Raw genomic sequence first — 23,589 nt, forward strand, 5'->3', positions numbered from 1 at the left:
TGCAAGTGCGGCTACATCGCACACAAGTCACAAACACATTAAAAAAATTTTTTTATTTTTTGGAGCACTTTGAGAGTTACAACACCCTTTAACAGACAGACGCACGCTTGTCGCTGCTGCTTTGAGGATGCAAGTGCGGCTAGAGCCCACACAATTCACAAAGACAGAAAAAAAAGAACAATATTTTAATTGTTTGTGTAGCACACTTTGAGGGTGTCACCACCCTTTAACAGACAGACGCACGCTTGTCGCTGCTGCTTTAAGGATGCAGGTGCGGCTACAGCCCACACATTTCACAAAGACAGAAAAAAAAAGAACAATATTTTAATTGTTTGTGTAGCACACTTTGAGGGTGTCACCACCCTTTAACAGACAGACGCACGCTTGTCGCTGCTGCTTTGAGGATGCAGGTGGAAGCCAGACGGGATTTGGAACCGAGGACACCCTACCTCCATCTATTGTCTAAATCCCACTGCACTAATGGCGGATACCGGACGCACGTCTAACACCAACATAGCAGTCAAGGCCTCAGTTATACGTTTTGCTTCAGGATGACTGCTGTCGTACTTCATCCTCATCGCTAGGGACTGTTGGAGGGTCAATTGTTTAGTAAAAGTAGTGATGTTCCTACTTCCTCTCTGGGATGATGAACAACTCCCAGCAGCAGCAACAGCACTAGGAGGAAGTGGTTCTTGATATTTCCCTATTTTATTTTTATCGGAGAAAGTTTGGTCCTCCATTTATGTTATATTGATATATACGTGCGGCTAAAGCGTACACAAACACAGAAAATATTTTTTTATTTTTGCTGGAGAGTAGTGCACTTTGTGGGTTACACCACCCTTTAAGAAATGAGCCAGCCGGCTCTTTACTTATGGGACACAGGCGCACGCTTGGCGCTGCTCCTTTGTTGATGCACGTGCAGCCACAGTGCACACAAATCACAAACACAGAAAATATATATTTTTTTGTTTTGGAGTGTACTTTGGGGGTTACAGAACCCTTTAACGGTCAAGCCAGACGGCCCTTTACGTATGACACAGGCGCACGCTTGGCACTACTTTGTTGATGCACGTGCGGCTACTGCGCACACAATTCACAAACACAGAAAATAATTTTTTTTTTGGTTTGGACTGGAGTGTATTTGGGGGTTACAGTACCCTTAACGGTCAAGCCAGCCGGCCCTTTACTTATGACACAGTTGCATGCTTGGCACTACTTTGTTGATGCACGTGCGGCTACTGGCAACACAATTCACAAACACAGAAAATAATTTTTTTTTTGGTTTGGACTGGAGTGTACTTTCGGGGGTTACAGCACCCTTTAACGGTCAAGCCAGACGGCCCTTTACTAATGACACAGGCGCACGCTTGGCACTACTTTGTTGATGCACGTGCGGCTACTGCGCACACAATTCACAAACACAGAAAATAATTTTTTTTTTGGTTTGGACTGGAGTGTACTTTGGGGGTTACAGCACCCTTTAACGGTCAAGCGAGCCGGCCCTTTACTTATGACACAGGCGCACGCTTGGCACTACTTTGTTGATGCACGTGTGGCTACTGCGCACACAATTCACAAACACAGAAAATAATTTTTTTTTTGGTTTGGACTGGAGTGTACTTTCGGGGGTTACAGCACCCTTTAACGGTCAAGCCAGCCGGCCCTTTACTTATGACACAGGCGCACGCTTGGCACTACTTTGTTGATGCACATGCGGCTACTGCGCACACAATTCACAAACACAGAAAATATATTATTTTTTTAGCACTTGGGGGGAGCACCCCTGATGGACAGAGCACCCCCTGGACAACACTACAGCACCCCTTTAGGACTGGGACACTGCACAGGACTTTGGAGTGGACACAGCCCCTATGGAGAACTGACTGCACAACACAGTCCAGCCAGCCCCTATGGACTTTGAAGTAGTGGACACAGCCCCTATTAACAACAGCAGCACAGCACAACACAGCCAGCCCCTATGGACTTTGAAGTAGTGGACAACAGCAGCACTACACTACACTACACTACACAGCCCTAACTCCCACCCTCCCTCTTCACTGTCCACAGCCGAGTGAGAAAATGGCGCCGACGCGGGTGCCTTATATAGGATCCAAAACCCGCGAGACTCGGAAGGCGGGATGATGACGTTTTGCCTCGATTTCAGATCCGAGTCAGGCGGGAAAAGTCGAGCCTGACTCGGATCGGACTCGGATCGGGGGGGCTCGGGGGGGTTCGGATTTCAGAAATCCGAACCCCCTCACCCCTAATTTTTATATATATAAAGCACTGTCAGCCCAACTGGGGGCACAACAGGGGAGGGGGCTGGCTACTACTGGGGGGACCTCTACTGGGGTGGGGGCACAACGGGGGGGTGGCTACTACTGGGGGCACCATTATTGGGAGGACCTCTACTGGGGGGGGCTATTACTGGGGGTACCATTATTGGGAGGACCTCTACTGGGGGGCTATTACTGGGGGCACTTAATCGGGAGGGGGAACCTCAACTGAGGACCACTACTTGGAGGGGGGAACTACTACTGGGGGCATTATAAAAGGGGCCTACTACTAGGGGCACTGCACTGGGGGGACCACAACTGGGGGCAATAACAGGAAGGACCACTACAGGGACCACTGGATAGGGGGGTCATTACTGGGGCCTGCATAAGGGGGACCACTACTGGGAAAACTGCATGGGGGGGACTACTGCTGGGGGCAGTATATAAAGGGCACTGCATAGGGGGGGACTACTACTGGGGACACTATATAAAGGGCACTGCATAAGGGGATACCACTACTGGGCGCACTGCATTGTGGGGACTGCTACTGGGGGCACTGCATAAGGGGGAACACTACATAGGGCACTGCATTTGGGGGGTCCACTACTGGGGGCACTGAGTAAGGGGAACTAATTGGGGGCTTTATAAGGGGGACCACTACTGGGGATACTGTATAAGGGGCACTACTATGGGCCTGCATAAGAGGGACCACAACTGCATACTGGGGGTACTGTATAAGGGGTACTACTGGGGTTAAGGTGCATATGGATAGGAATGCTCAGCGTGAAAATAAAGGGGTGTGTCATGTTGACACGCCCCGTTTTTAAGTGACCACGCCCATTTTTTCCCGCACATATCGGTTTGTTAGGGGGGGGGGGGGGCTCCCTTTTCAAATTTGCCCTGGGCTCCAAATACCCTAGTTACGCCACTGCTGTTCCATCCTTCATTCACTTGTACAGGCGCACATGCGATATCGTATGATTGACTGTGCTGCACAGCCAATCGCACGATATCGCATGTGACCGCAGGTACGCGCAAATTGGGTATACACACTGCACGATATGCCCGATTTGTCGTTCCGATTTGGCTAAATCGGCCAAATCTGTATGCATAAGTGTCAAACAAATCTATGTTTATTGTAACAATTGTTATCAGGTTTTTGTGTTTGCAGCAGAAAGATTAGGTTCTCAGGACAGTCACAATGCTTCCTTATAGCTAATGCAACTGCAGATGGGCAAAATAAACAAATGTAGGGTGTAGGGGTAGGTTGGGGGGATGGAGATGAATTAGGGGGTAGTATCAGTTCAGTTCCTGATTGGAGGTAATGTAGGACAGACCTGGGTGTGGGCACTGTCCCCTATGTATAAAGAAAAAGTAGCCAAATAATATCCACTTGCTCCTAACCGGAGAAAGAATTAAGTCATGCACCATCTGTTGATAGTAAATAACAAAGTTGCAGGTGTTGCGCTCTGGAGAGGCGGCTTCCCGTGCCCTCCGGTCTGACAACTTACACTGTTGTCCTGATTCTTGTCTTCCTCTCCGCTATGACAAGGTCTTTTGCAACCTATCAATAGATAGTGACAGCTACAGTATATTTAAAGGACTTCACAGGCCCGGGTTTGCCACGTTCAAGTTACAGAGTTAGCATAAGGGACAGCACAAAATGTCAGTACAGCAGTCATCACTACCCTGAGTCGTCAGGGAGCTATAATATAAAACCATAGTTTACTAAAAAGTGCACCAACGCAAGGGGTTTTGGCCAGACTTTTGGGGACTAAGGAGCTTATTCAGACCCGGTCGTTAGCTCTACGAGCTTGCGACCGGGTCAATGTTGCTCCAGTGCGCATGCGCACGACGGAGCCGACTCCATCGTGCGCATGCGCGAGACCCGGCTAACGACGGGTGATCCGTCGTTAGGGGTCTCGTAGCAGACGGGGCGAGCTGTCGATGTTGAGTGACAACTCGCCCCATTTGCTGGGCGGGCCGGGGGTGTGCCTGGCCAAACGGAGGCATTCCTGTCGGAACGCTTGCCGTTTGGGGGCGGCCCCACTGACATCATCAGTGATGTCAGTGTGGAGCTTCCTGCTCAAACAGAGCAGGAAGCTCCCTGGGGCTTAAGGTTGACGAGACCCTACCTTAGGGTCTCGTCGTAAGCCCTGATGGTCGCGATGGTCTTGACCATTGCAACCATCACCCTTAGCGGTCGTTAGAGCTGTGGGTGTTAACCCACAGCCTAACGACCGACATGGAGGCGGCCGTTCAGGATGCAAGCGGCTGCCCTGTTTCAGAACGACCGCTTGCATCCTACGGCTGCCTCTGAATGAGGCCCTAAGTTCAAATACTGTTATTTATAACCGGTTAATAATACTAGTGCAGTAGGAGTGCAGTACCGTATGTAGAACGTACGTATAGCACTAACTCTTTTATCCATAGCACAAGAACGAAGTGTTCCGGTTAAATAAAGTTACCGCAGGACAAGTGTCCGTTTACTGTTATCATATACTTGTATGCATTTACTGTAATGTGCATTGCAATGTAACCTTGTTTACTCCATTTCAATCTTTTATGAAATAATAATGTGTGAATAAATCCACCCGATTATTCAATTTATTGCTGATATTTATATTGAATCATTTGGAAGCCTTCAGACAAACCAGGACCGTGTTATTGGTGTGAAGTAACTGTAGGGAGAAAGGCAGACGAAGGTAAGGCCACCATTCACACATACTTACCTGTACACTTACCAATAAAGCTGCATACACACACAACGATTTTGTTACCAACGATTTTCTGAACGATTTTCTGTCAGATTATCTGTCAGATTTTTTAAAGTGTAATGAACGATTTTTTTGAACTACAAACGATTTTTGCATATTCCCTTAATGAAAATCGTTGAGTTGACAAGTCTGACTGAACTACAAACTACAAACGTGAACGCGCATGAACGATAATCGTTCATCATTTGACTCAGAAAGTGAATGATTTTTTCAAACGATTATCGTTAAATGGTATCGTTTAACGATAATCGTTCAAAAAATCGTTGTGTGTGTATGCAGCTAACCCAGCTAAGGCCTTCATTTTTCAACCGCAAGCCCCGGAGTGATTTTGGCTCTATCAGAGCCAAAATCACTCCCACTGACATCACTAGTGATGTCAGTGGGCCGGCTTCTGACGGGAGGCGCTCCCTTAGGAACGCCCCCATCAGGGAGGCACGCCCCCGGCACACCCACCAAAGGGGGCGTGCTGTCAATCAACATCGTCAGCACGCCCCCTTTGATCAGACACAACGAGCGAAGGAAAGTCCTTCGCTCGTCGCGTCTGGCGCATGCGCACGACGGAGCTCCCTCCGTCGTGCGCATGCTCAGTGCAGAACATCGACCCACTTGCGAGCGGACAGCCGCTCGCGAGTGGGTCTGAATCTTGGCCTAAGTGGGTTATCACAAATTATTCGGCTACTAGCTTCATTCTCATAGGAAATAGGGGTATATATACTTATTTATCACCACGCACAAGCAGGTCAAGCACAGGTACTCGTAAATCATATTTACTCCATGTGTATAGCAACAATCATGATCTTATATCTATGAATGATGATGCAAATTCGGATCCTGGTGAGAGATGTGCAAGAAGTATTTTTAGTGATGTTTTATAAGTGTATTTTTATTTATATTTTTTCATGTGTATGGAAATAAACCTATATTGGGTATACTAAACAAGTCTCCTTGTCTATAATAGAGAGCACAACCTTTACCATATATACTTTTTGTACCAGCGCAGTAATTCTTGCTATTTCTGTTTTTTGTTTTCGTGATATTTTAAAACTCTAAAATAAAACAGAGATTTAGTTGTTACACCTCATATATGATTAAACTGTCAGGTGTAGTGGAATTGCCCAAGGAAGAAGAGATAATAAATCAGTGTAACAGGAGATGACTGCATATCACGTAATCATACAGCACTAACACGCCAAGTTGTTACTTACACCATCCCTCTATAGGAGATATATATCCTCCAGTAGGAGTAACATTCTAGTGAAACATTCAAATCCAAATGTTGAGGTTTTGAGCACATTCAAAGAATTTCACCGACATATCAAGGAGATCAGTGAATATAACTCCCTGTTAGGACCTAGAACTGTTAGGATCGCTATTGCAGCTGCAAATTGGGACGGAATGGAGCTGCGGATGGATGCTGCGTCTGCTATAGCTCATCCGGCATAGAGAGACGCCCACTGCTGCTTTCTCACATCTGTAATACCTCGCACTCCTGCTTATACATCGGTACCATCAACGGACATCGGCCCGCACAATTTACACCAGGTCTGACCAGCCGCAGAAACTGCCAGACTCGTCTCTCGCCGAGAGTACTCAAGCTGTGTAGGCAATCGCAGTGGCTAATTTATGCACGCCCATGCAACGGCGTTCCAACGGTCAGACACGCCTGCGTCTCTACGACTACTCCCCCGTCACCACCCCCCAGACACTCACAGCCTATCAATCACTCTGCCATGGATTCCTCTGTGCATGCGAAATCGCAGTGCGATTGCAGCGCAGGCACAGAGTGGCTTATACACATGCGCAGTTGTGAACAGTCGACCGATGTGCGTACGTAATTGCAATTGCGTACGCTGAAGAATCAGGCCCACAGTGTATAAAATGGTGCTAACTGGGTTTTACACGCTCTGCTTCAATATATAACATTATATTTGGGGTTTAAGGTGACCCACGTAATTTACCTTGGCTGCGTTACCAGCTGCGTTCAGGTGTTGTATAGATTGTATATTTGGTTAATTGTAATCTCTTCACCGTTAATAAAACGGAAAAGGAACAAACAATGGGCCTAATTCAGGACGGATCGCTGATGCTATCGCGTACTCAGATCAGCTGCGAACGTATGCTAATATATGCAATCGCAAAGCACTCGCACGGACAACATGCAGGCGCCCACTTCCCCTCTCACACATCCGTAAATCATTGCAATCCAGCCAAAACATCGGTAACATCGAAGTACATCGGAGTCGCTCGCAGATTTTCAGCAGGTCAGACCTCGCTTATAAATTGCTAACTTTCCTGTACACAGTGAGCACTCAAGCTGCGTATGCCACCGTAGCGGCTAATTTATGCATGCCCCCTGCAACGGCGTTCAAACGCACTGGCACGCCTGCGTTTTTCCTACCACCCCCCCCCCCCATCACCACCCACAAACGGAGCTTCCTGTCAATCACTCTGCAATGGGTCTGCGTAGTCACTGTGATCACAGTCCCGATCGCAGTGGGGCATTCGGGCACGCACACTGCAATGCATACGCTCGCGCAGTATGCAACTATCACCCGTCTGCGTACGCTGTTGCAGTTGCGATCTGTTCTGAATCAGGCCCAATATGTGCTTCAACAAATTAAAACTTGGCCATAAGTTGCAGAGTCTCTTCAGGGTATTAATATAGTGTTGATGTGTTTTTTAAATGTCAAGGTAGTGGGATAGAATATATATATATATACTGTGTGTGTATATATATATATATATATATATATATATATATATAATGTCAAGTATAGAAATAGGCAGATGTGAATTGAAACCTTTAGTGAGGAATTAATTTGAGGAACATTGTAATGTTTAATGTTGCAAGATGTAATTTGTTGCAAAAGGAACTTCATTCTGAATAATACAGAGTTAATGTACATAATACAGTGTTTGCATTTATATGACATACTAACTTATTCTACTAAAATAGCACAAGCTCCAGAGTCCCAGTAAAATAAAGTGTTATTTCTATGACAAGTATGAATTATACGTCAATGGTTATTGCTATTATTAACATTATGATTATTAACATGTTCTTATATAGCGCAGCATATTCCGTTACGCTTTACAATTGGAACTTTAATAGAAGAAAACTAGGTAATAACAGACAGATATATAGGTAGAAAGGCCCTGCTCGCAAGCTTACAATCTATAGGGAAATTATTGTTTGAAGTTATGTATTGTGGAGGAGCTGCGATTGTGACTGTTACTATTCAAAATTGATCTGAAGAATAGTCTTCTTGAATTAAATGAAGTTTATTTGAAAACAACTTGTACAATTCTTTGAGTATGGCGTAATCCTCCTTCCCTCTCTGGTCTACTAAGAGGACAAAGAGAACCAAAGCAGTGACAAGAGATACATCCTCACCAATAAGGGACAAGAACAGCTTAACACACCCTTACACCACCTGACAGGGTATCACATTTGCATATGCAAATCTACATAATCAGACAAAGGATCAAACAAATGTGGAGAATGTTGCATGTTGAAGTTAAGGGGTCTATTTGCCTAACAGCTGCGATAGTAAAGATTGGCGCCAACGATCAGAGGATTGCGGTGGTAAAATGCTTCTTATATACAGTAGGCTTATTTGCATGTGGAAGCTATAGACAGCATCACCCTATGAAGACTATCTACAGCAATAACCAGCGTTAGCTATCACAGGGCTGGGGGCTTTTTACATATGCAGAAATATGGCAAAAACCACAGTTTTTGGTGGATTTATGTAATTTGTACATCTAATTAATATACCCCTAAGTCCCTGTTACGTATCAGGCACTCTGAATGTTACATAGTGGGATTGTTCGATGAGCAAAAGTTTTTGGATTGTTTGATGAGCAAGTTTTGTGCGGTGCATGGTGTCGAAGCCGGATAATTGGCTGAGACAGAATCTGTTAAAATTAAAATCTGCACGACGCCATTTTGTGAATGGCAACAAGACGCCATTTTGCCATTTTAGTGAATCTCACACAATATCAGTACATACGGCGATGTTATTATTTAGCACCGTCCGATTCCCACGCAACAGAACAATGTTAAAAGCCCTCATTACATAAATATATACATTTACTAAAACATATAATATGAACAATCCTGCAAAACACGTACCATGGTGTACTCCACAAACACGTAGACACACAACGCTAACTAGCGTCTTTTCTTAATATCCTTACACTTACACATTGCACACTTACATAGGAAGGTTCCCTAGCATTAAGGTTAATATCCAAGGTTTTATTCATTATTAATTATGTAATAAAGCGACTGTATTTAAGATCTCAGGCTTAGTACATGATAAGCAGACCGTGTTTGGTGCCATTCTGAACCACTGTTTATTTGCAGATTTCCGGTTCCATCGGCGAGGAAATTGCAACATGCGTCTGCAAATTATGGATCATAGAGAGTTAGGCATTGAAATGTACTCTGTAATGTAGCCAGGTTAGACTTGTTCTTTGGCGGGAAAATGGACACTGAACTCCAAGAACTGTTGGAGGCTGAACTATAACAATACAAAGTGACCTATGAACTGTATCGTAACAGAAGAACCAGGAAGAAGAACCAATGGGATTATGCCAACTTGTTCTATTGTATTGCCTATCTCTGCAAGGGTTTATATGCAAGCACCCTGGATCTGTTAGTTAGTCATCTTTCTTTGCTGTTGACGGAGGTTTCATAGTTGATGCCGGGAATCTGGATCCAGAGCGCATGCGTATGTATTCGACTGTACCTTGTGATTGTATAATTTGTTTGCGCTAATTGTATTTAGATCACAGCGTGTAACCACAATCTAAGTCTGGAAAGCAATTATTTCTTGTGCGACTTATAACGCTAAATAGCGACATTTAGGGTGTATAGATCATTAGGTATTCATAATGGTATAAAGACACCATCAATACTTGGCAAGAATGGAATGATATCCATACATATTTATAAACTTTTTATTAACTTTTTGTTTTTCCAGTAGGTTAAGTCAAAAGTAAAATGGAGAGATATCTTTGAACAGCTGGCCTGCAAATAACCATGGCTGCCATCAGTACTGAGGCATGGGTCCAGGCAGCCTTCACAACTGCTGCCCTACCTGTTTTTCTTACAATTTTATATGCGCTTCCAGGAGGGTTATACTTGTGTCACTGGAGCAGGGGCTCATATGGATGAACAGTCCTGGGTTAGTTTTATAATTGTCCTGCTCTGACACAGAAGACAGCATTAGGCTGCATTGTCAGTAATACTCTATCTGTCTCGTCCTGTTCCACCCTCCCAGTTTAGGTTTTCTCTTCATATCCTTCGCACTACACTGGAAGCTGCACAGTGAGGAACGGGCTGCAGGCAGTGCAGGTAATCACATTCTTTTTGTTTATGTATTATACCTGTGTAAGATGACAGTACATGTACAAATAATGTAAGGATTTCTGATCCTCTGAGACCTGGGTTCTTACTGCCATCAGCACGGTAGTGTGACAGATTGCTGCCTAAACTCTTTCCTATACTGCTGTATGTTTGGTACCTGCATTCATTACCTGTAGAGGCAGAACTGCTTCCATGCAAAACCTGCAGATGAACACAGAGCCGTAACTAGACATTTTGGTGCCCTGTGCCAGAAAGAGCATTGGCGCCCTCCCTCATTTTTCAAAGGGACATAATGCAGGAGATGCTGGGGATGAAACAAGAGGAAGCTACAAGCAAGAATGATAATAAACAGAAATTTGCCAGGCCCAAACAGCGACCCCTGACCTGTGGTGCCTTGTGCGATGGCACCGGCCACACTACCCTAGATACGGCCCTTGATGAACAAAACTGCAGCAACCATTTGCACAAATCAAGCTTTTGCATCGCAACTAGAGCGGACCCTCGTGGTTTGGTTTTGGATTCATGTTTTGGTTTTGCAAAACCACCATCAAGTGTTTTGGTTTCGGTTAAAAATCAATAAAAATCTATGAAAAAAAGCAATAAAAATTTACAATAATAAAAAAAACAGCTAATATGTCCAAATCCAAAACCCGAGTTCAGTTTTTAAATCCCAATTTCGAACTGGAAACAGATACGAACCGGGACTCGGTTTGAACCGGGTCACAAAAGTGAATCCGAACCTTGACCCGGTTCTATTGGTTCTAAATTCGAGGCACCCGGTTCTAAATTCGAGGCACTTTTTAATTTTATTTTAGAATTGCGAAGTTCTGCTGCACTCTTTGAATTTAGCGTTTACCTGGTCGTTCTGCACTGAATCTGTATTTTTGCATTTTGCAGAATTGATTGGCTGAATAGAGTATTGGCGGCGAGGGGTAATTTATTCTGCTGTGTGACGTGTTATTTTGGGGGCAGCACAAATTCAAATGACAAAAAATGCTACATTTTGTAGCCAAATGTGTTACAAGTTCTTCAGATAAGTTGTCATTTCCTTCTACTTGGGGTTGATTCAATTAACTGCGTGGGGGGAAATTTGTCATTAAAATTGCCTGGAATCTGTGGCAGCGGCACTTTATCTTGCCCTCATCTCGCCACAGACTCACAGATTTTAGTACGCAGCCCTATCAGCAGTATTTAAATATTTAAATATGTAATACTCCATTTAACTCACATTTAAAAGATAATTAAAGTGCATGTAAATATACATATACAGGATATACAGGATACCCCTGACAGGATACAAAACATCGTATACGGCATAAGATAAAGGGCCAATCCCAAACAAGTCCCGGAACCTGTGGTCTTAGTCCAGCCAAAGATCTTTGTCGATGTCAGCCTCCAGTCATATCCAGGGTCCCCGATATCCACCTTGCTTAACGCGTTTCAAACCCTTTATGTGAGTTGAGTGAAGTATTAAATTTTAAAATATTTTTTGCCACTCTGGTGTTGCACTATGTTGTTTTCTCTTTGAGTTATACAGTTCTGAATGAAAGTATATTGAACCAAAGAGATATTACACATCTTGGCATTTTGAACCTTCACTCACAAACCCCACTGACTTTCGATTCAACAACAGTTTGAATATTTTCATCTATTAATAAGAAGTCTGGATACTCTATTTTGGAACTCTGGACAATTATAATAAGGTTGTGTTGTTCTTTACATACTGTATGAATATAATCTTTGTGTAATCTATTTTGGGCACCATCAGATCTTACCTTTTATTGAAAACATACTTCCTTGTACCATGTAACAATTCTTTTTTTTTGTTTAAATATTTTTATTGATACAGAAGCATATCAGTATTCAATACTATACAAAAATGCATATGGATATAGTATAAAGAAAAACATCCAACACTATAAATATACAGTATAAACATACAGAAAGGATCTATAGAACAAACAGAATGTTAGCATGTAATGAAATGAAGGACACATTGTGTGAGCAAAATAGACAGCCTCTGACGCAATGGGGGGATCATTGTCGACCAACCTTAATAAATACCAGGAGGTATATTAGAAACATTGAGTGAGAAGTTGCTGAGTCTGTGCCGGGAGCGTAGAAATGTAACTCTCCCACACCTCAAACAATCAGGCCACTCTGGATTCTTTGGCTAATGACCCCTCCAGCCAATCCATTAGAAATAGATAAAATAGTTTTTCTTGCAACAAAGAGAAAGGAGGCATTCCAGGCTGTATCCAGTCTTGTAACATTTTTTAATATATGAAGCTGGTGTCAGCTGTCAAGACCAGGTTCTGCTTTTGTGAATAAAAATGGGACATCGCAGTAGATATTTCTTTTTTAAATCCAGTAATACTTACTTATTGCAGGCATCCCCTCATATTGTCTATTTTAGGACTGTTAAATATGCATCGTATATATCAGTTTTAATGATCATAACAAATGTTTATAGGAAACAGATACAGACAGAAACATTGTGTCACACAGCTCTAAAAACCGCAGATCAAACCTCCAAGTGGCCACATTAATAACGATGGATCGGCAACTGATTCTGCTGTTGTCGCGAATAGTCATGTTTGTTCATAGATGCAAGGGACTGATAGGGGAAAGATGTGTGTATCTGAATTAGGAATGTCTAAACTGTGCTAGCCGTGGTCACCAGGGCCGTAGCTAGGGTAGTGCGGCCGGTGCCATTGCACAGGGCACCACAGGTCAGGGGGCGCTGTTTGGGCTGCTGTTTGGGCTTGTAAAAATTCTGTTTATTATCATTCTTGCTTGTAGCTTCCTCTTATTTCATCACCAGCATCTCCTGGCCTCTCTTCCCTGGCACTTCCCCATGAAGCCATGGCCCTTTTTTGGGTGCATTATGTCCCTTTGAAAAATGAGGGGGGTGCCAATGCTCTTTCTGGCACAGAGCACCAAAAAGTCTAGTTACGGCTCTGGTGGTCACCTTACAGCAGGCAGCACGGGCTAAATCCTCCACATTAGTTAGGGAAGTGAAGTGTCACTAGCAGGGATGACTGAAAAAATTCCCCCATTTAACACCCTACCTGCAGACAATGCATATACAGAATGCATTCCTCCTCGCTATCAGTAGACACTTACATGCAAGCTAGAAGTCAGTCTTTCCAGTATGCCCAATCAACAGATCCTACCATGAGAGGGTGAGCAGAACTGCCTCCCATTGAGACTGACCAGCAAAGACTGTTTGTGGAAAAGAGAGACTGTATACAGAAAAATCAGTCACTGGTTTGCAAGAGATTGGAGTTACTGAGAGACAGCTTGTAGTACCCCAGACATTTAGAGAAGGGTTGTTGAAGGTATTTCATGAAGGCAGGATATTTGGGCATACATAACGATTCCGATTACTACACATTTTTTCTTTTGACCAGAATTGCAGAATGAAATAGCCTACTACTGCCGCTCCTATAATGCTTGTCAGATGGTGGAAAAGCCTGGGGATTTAGGACGTGCCTCTCTTACTTCCCTGCTCATAGTAGAACCGCTTGAGTGCATTGCTGTAGATATTGGCCATTCCCAGGAGCTCAAGGAAATAATACATCCTCCCCATGGTGCACAATCCCACCAGGTACTGAGGAGCTGTTTCTCTCTCTTATAAGACCACAATCAAATGAATGGAAGTTCTTATAACTTTGTCCAATATTTAATGATGTTACTTCTGTCATTAAAATGTATTAGTAGAATTCATTACAAACTATATGATCAGTGGGAGGTGGGCAGCCATTGGGACGGATCTGTAGATTGGAGGTAAAGAGGCACAAATTGGGATGCAACTAGCAACTATGAATAGCCCATTGGTAACATGTGGTTCACAGATCAAGTATGTAGCTTCTATGGGCTGCACCCTGCACATTCATAATTACGTAACTCCCCATTTAAAAAAGTTCTGGGTGTCAAGCAACAGCAAAATATCAAAGAAGACAGAATAATTTCCAATATATTAGAACACAAGAAATGAGTTAGCATGGCCTTTGAAGTATGAGAATAATAAATGTAACTCTCCCACACCTCAAAAAATCTGGCCACTCTGGATTCTTTAGCTAATGACCCCTCCAGCCAATCCATTCGATAGATAAAATACTTTTTCTTGCAACAAAGAGAAAGGGGGCGTTCCAGGCTGTATCCAGTCTTGTAACATTTCTTAATATATAATATATTATGGACTTGTTTGGTGTCATTTAGATATTATTTATTTATTAACAGTTTCTTATATAGCGCAGCATATTCTGTTGCACTTTACAATTGGAACATTAATAGAACAAAACAGGGTAATAACAGACAGATATATAGGTAGGAAGGCCCTGCTCACAAGCTTACAATCTATAGGGAAATAGGCATTGATACACAAGCAGGGCTGGCCCGAGCCTAATATTTTTGGTAAGCGAAGATACATTTTGGCGCCCCCTGGCTGAATTTGCACACTCTGAAGGTGCGTGCACCCGACAAAGGAAAGGGGTGTAGTCTCATGGGAAAAGCCATAATCACAAGCGCCAATCATGCTGGGTACATGCCCAGCGCTCTTGGAGCTGCTGGGCATGCTCCCAGTCCCTTTCTCCAGTGAATAGATGCCGTATGCATGCACATGTCATCTATTCACCATTTACCCCCCTCCATCTCAAACACTTTGTCGCCAAAATAGGGATAGTTGTGAGGAATGCTAAAAAGAAAGGGGCGTAATCACACAATAGTATTCCCAATTCAAACTACATCACAAAATAGCACGATCTTATTCACATTACACCGCACAGTGTCCGATTCACATTACACCACATAGTAGTATTTCTTATTTATGTTCTGACACACAGTAGTGCCCCTTTTACACAATTCCAACAGTAGTAGTGCCCCTAATACAATGCCCACAGTGGTAGTGTCACTTATACATAATGCCCACAGCAGTGCCGTCAGTAGTGGTGCCCCTTCTGCAATGGCCCCATTAGTAGTGGCCCCGTAGTAGTGCCCTCAAAAGTAATGCTCCCTGTATTAGTGCCCCCAGTAGTAATGCCCCTGTAATAGTGCCTCAGTAGTAATGCCCCCTGTAAAATTGCCCCCAGTAGCATTGCCCCCTGTAAAAGTGCCCCGGTAATAATGCCCCCAGCAGCCCCTGTAATAGTGCCCCCAGCAGCCCCTGTAGAAGTGCCCCCAGCAGCCCCTGTAAGTGCCCCCAGAAGCCCCTGTAATAGTGCCCCCAGTAGCCCCTGTAAGAGTGCCCCCAGCAGCCCCTGTAAGTGCCCCCAGCAGCCCCTGTAATAGTGCCCCCAGTAGCCCCTGTAGTAGTGTCCCCAGTAGCCCCTGAAGTAGTGCCCCCAGCAGCCCCTGTAATAGTGCCCCCAGTAGCCCCTGTAATAGTGCCCCCTGCAGCCCCTGTAGTAGTGCCCCCAGCAGCCCCTGTAGAATTTCCCCTCAGCAGCCCCTGTAGTAGTGCCCCCAGCATCCCCTGTAGAAGTGCCCCCAGCTGCCCCTGTAGAAGTGCCTCCAGTAGCCCCTGTAATAGTGCCCCCAGCAGCCCCTGTAGTAGTGCCCCCAGCAGCCCCTGTAGAAGTGCCCCCAGCAGCCCCAGTAATAGTGCCCCCAGCAGCCCCTGTAGAAGTGCCCCCAGTAGCGCCTGAAGTAGTGCCCCAAGTAGCCCCTGTAGAAGTGCCCCCAGTAGCCCCTGTAATAGTGCCCCCAGCAGCCCCTGTAGTAGTGCCCCCAGCAGCCCCCGTAGAAGTGCCCCCAGCAGACCCTGTAATAGTGCCCCCAGCAGCCCCTGTAGAAGTGCCCCCAGTAGCCCCTGAAGTAATGCCCCAAGCAGCCCCTGTAGAAGTGCCCCCAGTAGCCCCTCTAATAGTGCCCCAGTAGCCCTTGTAATAGTGCCCCCAGCAGCCCCTGTAGAAGTGCCCCCAGCAGCCCCTGTAAGAGTGCCCACAGCAGCCCCTGCTGAAGTGCCCCCAGTAGCCCCTGAAGTAGTGCCCCCAGCAGCCCCTGTAATAGTGCCCCCAGTAGCCCCTGTAATAGTGCCCCCAGCAGTCACTGTAGAAGTGCCCCCAGCAGCCCCTGTAATAGTGCCCCCAGCAGCCCCTGTAGAAGTGCCCCCAGCAGCCCCTGAAGTAGTGCCCCAAGCAGCCCCTGTAGAAGTGCCCCCAGTAGCCCCTGTAATAGTGCCCCCCGCAGCCCCTGTAAAAGTGCCCCCAGCAGCCCCTGTAATAGTGCCCACAGCAGCCCCTGTTGAATTGCCCCCAGTAGCCCCTGAAGTAGTGCCCCCAGCAGCCCCTGTAATAGTGCCCCCAGTAGCCCCTGTAATAGTGCCCCCAGCAGCCCCTGTAGTAGTGCCCCCAGCAGCCCCTGTAGAATTTCCCCTCAGCAGCCCCTGTAGAAGTGCCCCCAGCATCCCCTGTAGAAGTGCCCCCAGTAGCCCCTGAAGTAGTGCCCCCAGCTGCCCCTGTAGAAGTGCCCCCAGTAGCCCCTGTAATAGTGCCCCCAGCATCCCCTGTAGAAATGCACCCAGTAGCCCCAGTAATAGTGCCCCAGTAGCCCCTGTAATAGTGCCCCCAGTAGCCCCTGTAGTAGTGTTACCAGCAGCCCCTGAAGTAGTGCCCCCAGCAGCCCCTGTAGTAGTGCCCCCAGTAGCCCCTGTAATAGTGCCCCCAGTAGCCCCTGTAGTAGTGTTACCAGTAGCCCCTGAAGTAGTGCCCCCAGCAGCCCCTGTAGTAGTGCCCCCAGCAGCCCCTGTAGAAGTGCCCCCAGTAGCCCCTGTAATAGTGCCCCCAGCAGCCCCTGTAGAAGTGCCACCAGTAGCCCCTGAAGTAATGCCCAAAGCAGCCCCTGTAGAAGTGCCCCCAGTAGCCCCTGTAATAGTGCCCCAAGCAGCCCCTGTAGAAGTGCCCCCAGTAGCCCCTGTAATAGTGCCCCCAGCAGCCCCTGTTGAAGTGCCCCCAGCAGCCCCTGTAATAGTGCCCACAGCAGCCCCTGTTGAAGTGCCCCCAGCAGCCCCTGTAGAAGTGCCCCCAGTAGCCCCTGTTATAGTGCCCCCAGTAGCCCATGTAGTAATGTCCCCGGTAATGAGCTGGGCAAAAAAAAAAAAGTTTACTTACCTTAAGCCCCGATCCTGTGTCCGCTTTCGTCCACCGCACCTCGTTACTATGGGAGAGACGCATGATGTCTCTCACATAGTGCCCGTGGGGGAAGCCTAGCCAGAGCTCAGGAGTGAGCTCCGGCTGCCGCTGTGGGGAGCCAAGCGCCCGGTGGTAAATGGAGACTCCCTGCGGCGGCCGCAGGAAGGAGTGTGGCGCAGGGGGGGGGGAAGAGTGTGGCGCGGGGGAACGACGGAACGGGAAGGAGTCAGTGTGGCGGCGGGAGGAGGGTTCCTGTAAGTTTGGCTGCGCTGGGGATTGAGCGCCCTCTGCTGGCTGGCGCCATACGCACGTGCGTAGTTGGCGTTATGGGCGGGATGGCCCTGTACACAAGGATAGGTGCTATATGGTATATTGCAATTTGGTCCAGCCAGACTGCAGAGTTTCTTGGTGGGCTGCATGATCCAGTCGCACAGGAATGTCGGCCAAATGTCAGGAGGATGTGAAAGAAAGACGTTGTGTGAGGTTATGTGTGGACTGTGAAAGGGGATGTAATTAGACATGGAAGCTATGAAGGTTATGTGGGCGGTTCTGGAATCTGAGAAGCTTGCCTGAAGAGGTGGGTTTTCAGGGAAAGCTTGAAGGATTGGAGACTAGATGTTCTTTTACTATTACATGCCTTCCTATATACTGCTTACTTCTAAAATATCTGTGTTGTCCATTGCAATTTCAAATGGAAAGATTTTATCTAAGACTAGACTGCCTTTCACTGTATCTTATCCTTTAATGCCACTGTAACAATGCTCTACAGCTCGTTAGTGAAAGATGTAATGGAGATGCTGCTAATCGTATCTATTTGAACTATCTGCCTTGAACACTCTAAAGTAAAATAGAAATTGTTCCCATTACAATCAGTGGCGTCACTAGGGGGGTGCAGGGGGTGTGGCCCGCACCCGGGTGTCACTCTTCAATGGGTGACACCAAAAAGAGCTGCATTCACACCTGCACCCCCATCCACAGACGCTTCCGCATCCCCTTTCACAATCTCGGGCCCGCCACCAGGCGCCGCGGCCGCAATCACCACCGCCAACTCATCACTGTGCAATGACAGCCCCACAGTGATTGCCTTTGCAATGCCGCAGCTGGGTCCGTACATCCTGTGTGTGGATGGTGGCCACGGTGACGTCACGCCGCAATGACGTCATCAAGCACATGACACGCCGGCTCCGCACTGGTCATTCTGGGAGGGAGAAGGAGGAAGAGAGGAAACTGAGCGCTGTGGCAAGAGGGAGGAGGACCTGACCTGCAATCCTGCATTCAAGTGCGCACCCACCCAGTGCAGGCTCAGTCCTGGCTGGCTCAGCTGCCTGCCAGTGCCAGTGTGCATTGAAAGTCACTAATAGTATGTATTTTACAGACTTGTTTATTTACCAATTTGCATATATACACGCTATACTGTCTGTCTTTTTAGTTGAATATATATTGAAGTGGACTGCTGCGTCTCATTCTGCACGAGTGGTGTTCTTCTATTTAAGGTAAGCTTTTTGCATATAATCTTTTGGTCCTCGACAAAGGTAATAAATACTGAAACGCTGGACTGACTGTTGTGGTTGCAGTCATTTATATACTGTATACAAGACTCGGAGTGCCATCCAGCTACACCTATATATATATATTTATTTATTTTTGCTGAAGTAAAAGTGGATTGTATTGAAATTACCATTTGTTTGTAACAAACAAATAATGAATTTCAATATTAATCCAATAGTATTTCAGACCTTGTACTCCCTGTTTCCCTCTCCCCATGTCTGTACCCCTTCTGCTTTCCTGTGTACCCTGCCCTCCAACCTCTGTGCCCCATGTTCCCCTCTCCCCATGTCGATACCCCTTCTGCTCTCATGTGTACCCTGCCCTCCCACCCTGTGCCCCCTGTTCCCCTCTTCCCATGTCACCACTTCTGCTCTCATGTGTACCCTGCCCTCCCACCTCTGTGCCCCCTTGTTCACCTCTTCCCATGTCGATACCCCTTCTGCTCTCCTGTGTACTCTGCCCTTCCACCTCTGTACCCCTGGTTCCCCTCTCCCTATGTCTGTACCCCTTCTGCTCTCCTGTGTACTCTGCCCTTCCACCTCTGTGCCCCTGGTGCCCCTCTCCCTATATCTGTACCCTTTCTGCTCTCCTGTGTACCCTGCCTTCCCACCTTTGCCCCCTGTTCCCCTCTCCCCATGTCGATACCCCTTCTGCTCTCCTGTGTACCCTGCCCTCCCACCTCTGTGCCCCGTTTCCCTCTCCCCATGTCGATACCCCTGCTGCTCTCCTGTGTACCCTGCCCTTCCACCTCTGTGCCCCGTTTCCCTCTCCCCATGTCTGTACCCATTTTGCTCTCCTGTGTACTCTGCCCTTCTACCTCTGTGCCCCATGTTCCCCTCTCCCCATGTCGATACCCCTTCTGCTCTCCTGTGTACTCTGCCCTTCCACCTCTGTGCCCCTGGTTCCCCTCTCCCCATGTCAATACCCCTTCTGCTCTCCTGTGTACTCTGCCCTTCCACCTCTGTTCCCCTGGTTCCCCTCTCCCTATGTCTTTACCTCTTCTGCTCTCCTGTGTACTCTGCCCTTCCAACTCTGTGCCCCTTGTTCCCCTCTCCCCATGTGTGTACCCCTTCTGCTCTCCTATGTACCCTGCCTTCCCAACTTTGCCCCCTGTTTCCCTCTCCCCATGTCGATACCCCTTCTGCTCTCATGTGTACTCTGCCCTCCCACCTCTGTGCCCCGTTTCCCTCTCCCCATGTCTGTACCCCTTCTGCTCTCCTGTGTACCCTGCCCTCCAACCTCTGTGCCCCCTGTTCCCCTCTCCCCATGTCGATACCCCTTCTGCTCTCATGTGTACCCTGCCCTCCCACCTCTGTGCCCCCTGTTCCCCTCTCCCCATGTCAATACCCCTTCTGCTCTAATGTGTACCCTGCCCTCACACCTCTGTGCCCCCTTGTTCACCTCTTCCCATGTTGATACCTCTTCTGCTCTCCTGTGTACTCTGCCCTTCCACCTCTGTGCCCCTGGTTCCCCTCTCCCTATGTCTGTACCCCTTCTGCTCTCCTGTGTACTCTGTCCTTCCACCTCTGTGCCCCTGGTTCCCCTCTCCCTATGTCTGTACCCTTTCTGCTCTCCTGTGTACTCTGCCCTTCCACCTCTGTGCCCCTGGTTCCTCTCTCCCTATGTCTGTACCCTTTGTGCTCTCCTGTGTACCCTGCCCTTCCACCTCTGTGCCCCTGGTTCCCCTCTCCCTATGTCTATACCCTTTCTGCTCTCCTGTGTACCCTGCCTTCCCACCTTTGCCCCGTTCCCCTCTCCCCATGTCGATACCCCTTCTGCTCTCATGTGTACCCTGCCCTCCCACCTCTGTGCCCCATTTCCCTCTCCCCATGTCGATACCCCTTCTGCTCTCCTGTGTACCCTGCCCTTCCACCTCTGTGCCCCGTTTCCCTCTCCCCATATCTGTACCCCTTCTGCTCTCCTGTGTACTCTGCCCTTCCACCTTTGCCCCCTGTTCCCCCCTCCCCATGTCGATACCCCTTCTGCTCTCCTGTGTACTCTGCCCTTCCACCTCTGTGCCCCTGGTTCCCCTCTCCCCATGTCTGTACCCCTTCTGCTCTCCTATGTACCCTGCCTTCCCAACTTTGCCCCCTGTTCCCCTCTCCCCATGTTGATACCCCTTCTGCTCTCCTGTGTACTCTGCCCTCCCACCTCTGTGCCCCCTGTTTCCCTCTCCCTATGTCTGTACCCCTTCTGCTCTCCTATGTACCCTGCCTTCCCACCTTTGCCCCCTGTTCCCCCCTCCCCATGTCGATACCCCTTCTGCTCTCATGTGTACCCTGCCCTTCCACCTCTGTGCCCCCTGTTCCCCTCTCCCCATGTCGATACCCCTTCTGCTTTCCTGTGTACTCTTTCCTTCTACCTCTGTGCCCCCTATTCCTCTCTCCCCATGTCGATACTCCTTCTGCTCTCCTGTGTACCCTGCCCTTCCACCTCTGTGCCCTCTGTTCACCTCTCCCCATGTCGATACCCCTTCTGCTCTCCTGTGTACTCTGCCCTTCCACCTCTGTTCCCCTCTCCCCATGTTGATATCCCATCTGCTCTCCTATGTACCCTGCCCTTCCACCTCTGTGCCCCCTGTTCCCCTCTCCCCTTTACCCTCTGCCCTTCCACCCCCCTTCCCCATGTCTGTACCCCTTCTGCTCTCCTGTGTAGTCTCTCCCACCCTGTGCCTCCAGTTCCCCTCTCCCTTTCTGCTCTCCTTTGCACTCTGCCCTCCTACCCCTGTGCCAAAACCAAAATGTGACCTACAAGAAGTAAATTAAAAAGTGGGGAAACCTTCCTGGGGCCTGATTAAGCATGGATCGCTAATGCAAATGTGGTAGCAATTGCTCACACAGTTCTGCAAAATTATGCAAATGACTGTGGCCGCAATATCGCCGCAGCACACTATAAAGATGCCCACTTCCCTTTACTCACATCCGTAATACCTTGCAAGTGTGCAAAAATAATTTAGGCGTTGAGTTTAATTTGCATAACTATTATGTAAATTTTGTGTCATTTTACCTGTGCATATGATATTGTATTGCATTTAGTGATATACAGGAATTATGATTTACATGTGAAACTAGTACAAAACATTAAGGAATCTGTGTGGTGTGATACAGGAGGAGATCATTTTGGTGGGGGGTGACACCATGAGCTACCACACTAGGTGACACCAACCCTAGTGACGCCTCTGATTACAATAACTACTGTAACATAGGCTATAATGGCTAACACCATCTGAAGCTGGTGTCAGCTATCAAGACCAGGTTCTGCTTTTGTTCGTAGCAGATATCTCTTTTTTAAATCCTGGTTATACTTACTTATTGCCGGCATCCCCTGATAATGTATAATTTAGGACTGTTAAATATTCATCTTATATCAGTTTTAATAATCATAACAGATGTCTGTAGGAAACATACAGACAGCAACATTGTGTCACACGGCTCTAAAAAACGCAGATCAGACCTCCAAGTGGCCACATTAATAAAGACGGATCGGCAACTGTTGTTGTGGCAAATAGTCATGTTTGTTCATAGATCCAAGGGACTGATAGGGGAAAGATGTGTGTATCTGAATTAGGAATGTCTAAACTGTGCTAGCCGTGGTCACCTTACAGCAGGCAGCACAGGCTAAATCCTCCACATTAGTTAGGGAAGGGAAGTGTCACTAGCAGGGATGACTGATAAAAATTCCCCCATTTAACATCCTACTTGCAGACAATGCATATACAGAATGCATTGCTCCTCGCTATCAGTAGTCACCAGAGCCGGCCCTAGGCATAGGCATTCTAAGCAAATGCCTAGGGCGACTATAATGTCTAGGGGCATTCAGCTCCATAGAGGAAACTATGAGGTGGTCCAGGTATGCATAGGACCACTCATTTACAAAAATCAAAAGGAGAGCAGTGCATAACAATGCTTGGTGCCGACAGGACAGGGTAAGTTAGTGGTGCTGGGAAGCGGGGTTTTCTGCCCTGTCCTGCATTACTGTTGGAGGCACTCAAGTCCTTACGGGGAACCTAACACTGTGACGTCATGTGGCTTACCTCTGTCAGCCAATGAATGCAGAAAGGGACGAGGTAAGCAGAATTGACCAATCACAAGCCTGTCTCTTTATTGACGTTTGTGAATGGTTATCTCACTCGCTCAGATTGTGTGAATGTCGGAAAAAACACCTGCCGCGGCTATTTAAAAATGCAGAACACATTCTGCAGGGCTAAACGGGGATACCCACAGTGAACCCCATGTCTGGACATCATTAGGGGGGTCCCAGGATGAATTCCCCTATTTTTCCCGATACTTACCTTTCCGCAGGCTCCTGTTTTCGCTGCCTCCAAATTGAATACGGGGATAAAGCGGGCATGCGACCCATACTTTATCCCCAGAAAAGCTCCGATGTGGAGCAAAAAGTCCAGCACGGACTTTTTTGCTCCAATATTGAATACGGGCCTAAGTGTGGAGTCATAAGGGCTCAATTTAACAACGATCCAT

The 23,589-nt window shown here is 47.2% G+C and overlaps 1 protein-coding gene across 1 annotated transcript in view; it reads left to right on the forward strand.

Annotated features, from left to right (window-relative positions):
- The first annotated feature begins 18,997 nt into the window (after positions 1 to 18,997).
- The window catches only part of LOC148505526 (NXPE family member 2-like), a 61,087-nt gene continuing 56,495 nt past the window's right edge, over positions 18,998 to 23,589 (forward strand). Inside the window, exon 1 of the mRNA XM_088448152.1 lies at positions 18,998 to 19,056. The gene's annotated coding sequence lies outside the window, so the exon portion shown is untranslated. The remainder of the gene's footprint in view (positions 19,057 to 23,589) is intronic.

Source organism: Taudactylus pleione, unplaced genomic scaffold (genome assembly GCF_031769625.1).
Source record: "Taudactylus pleione unplaced genomic scaffold, aTauple2 ptg000451l, whole genome shotgun sequence".
Lineage (NCBI taxonomy): Eukaryota > Metazoa > Chordata > Amphibia > Anura > Myobatrachidae > Taudactylus > Taudactylus pleione.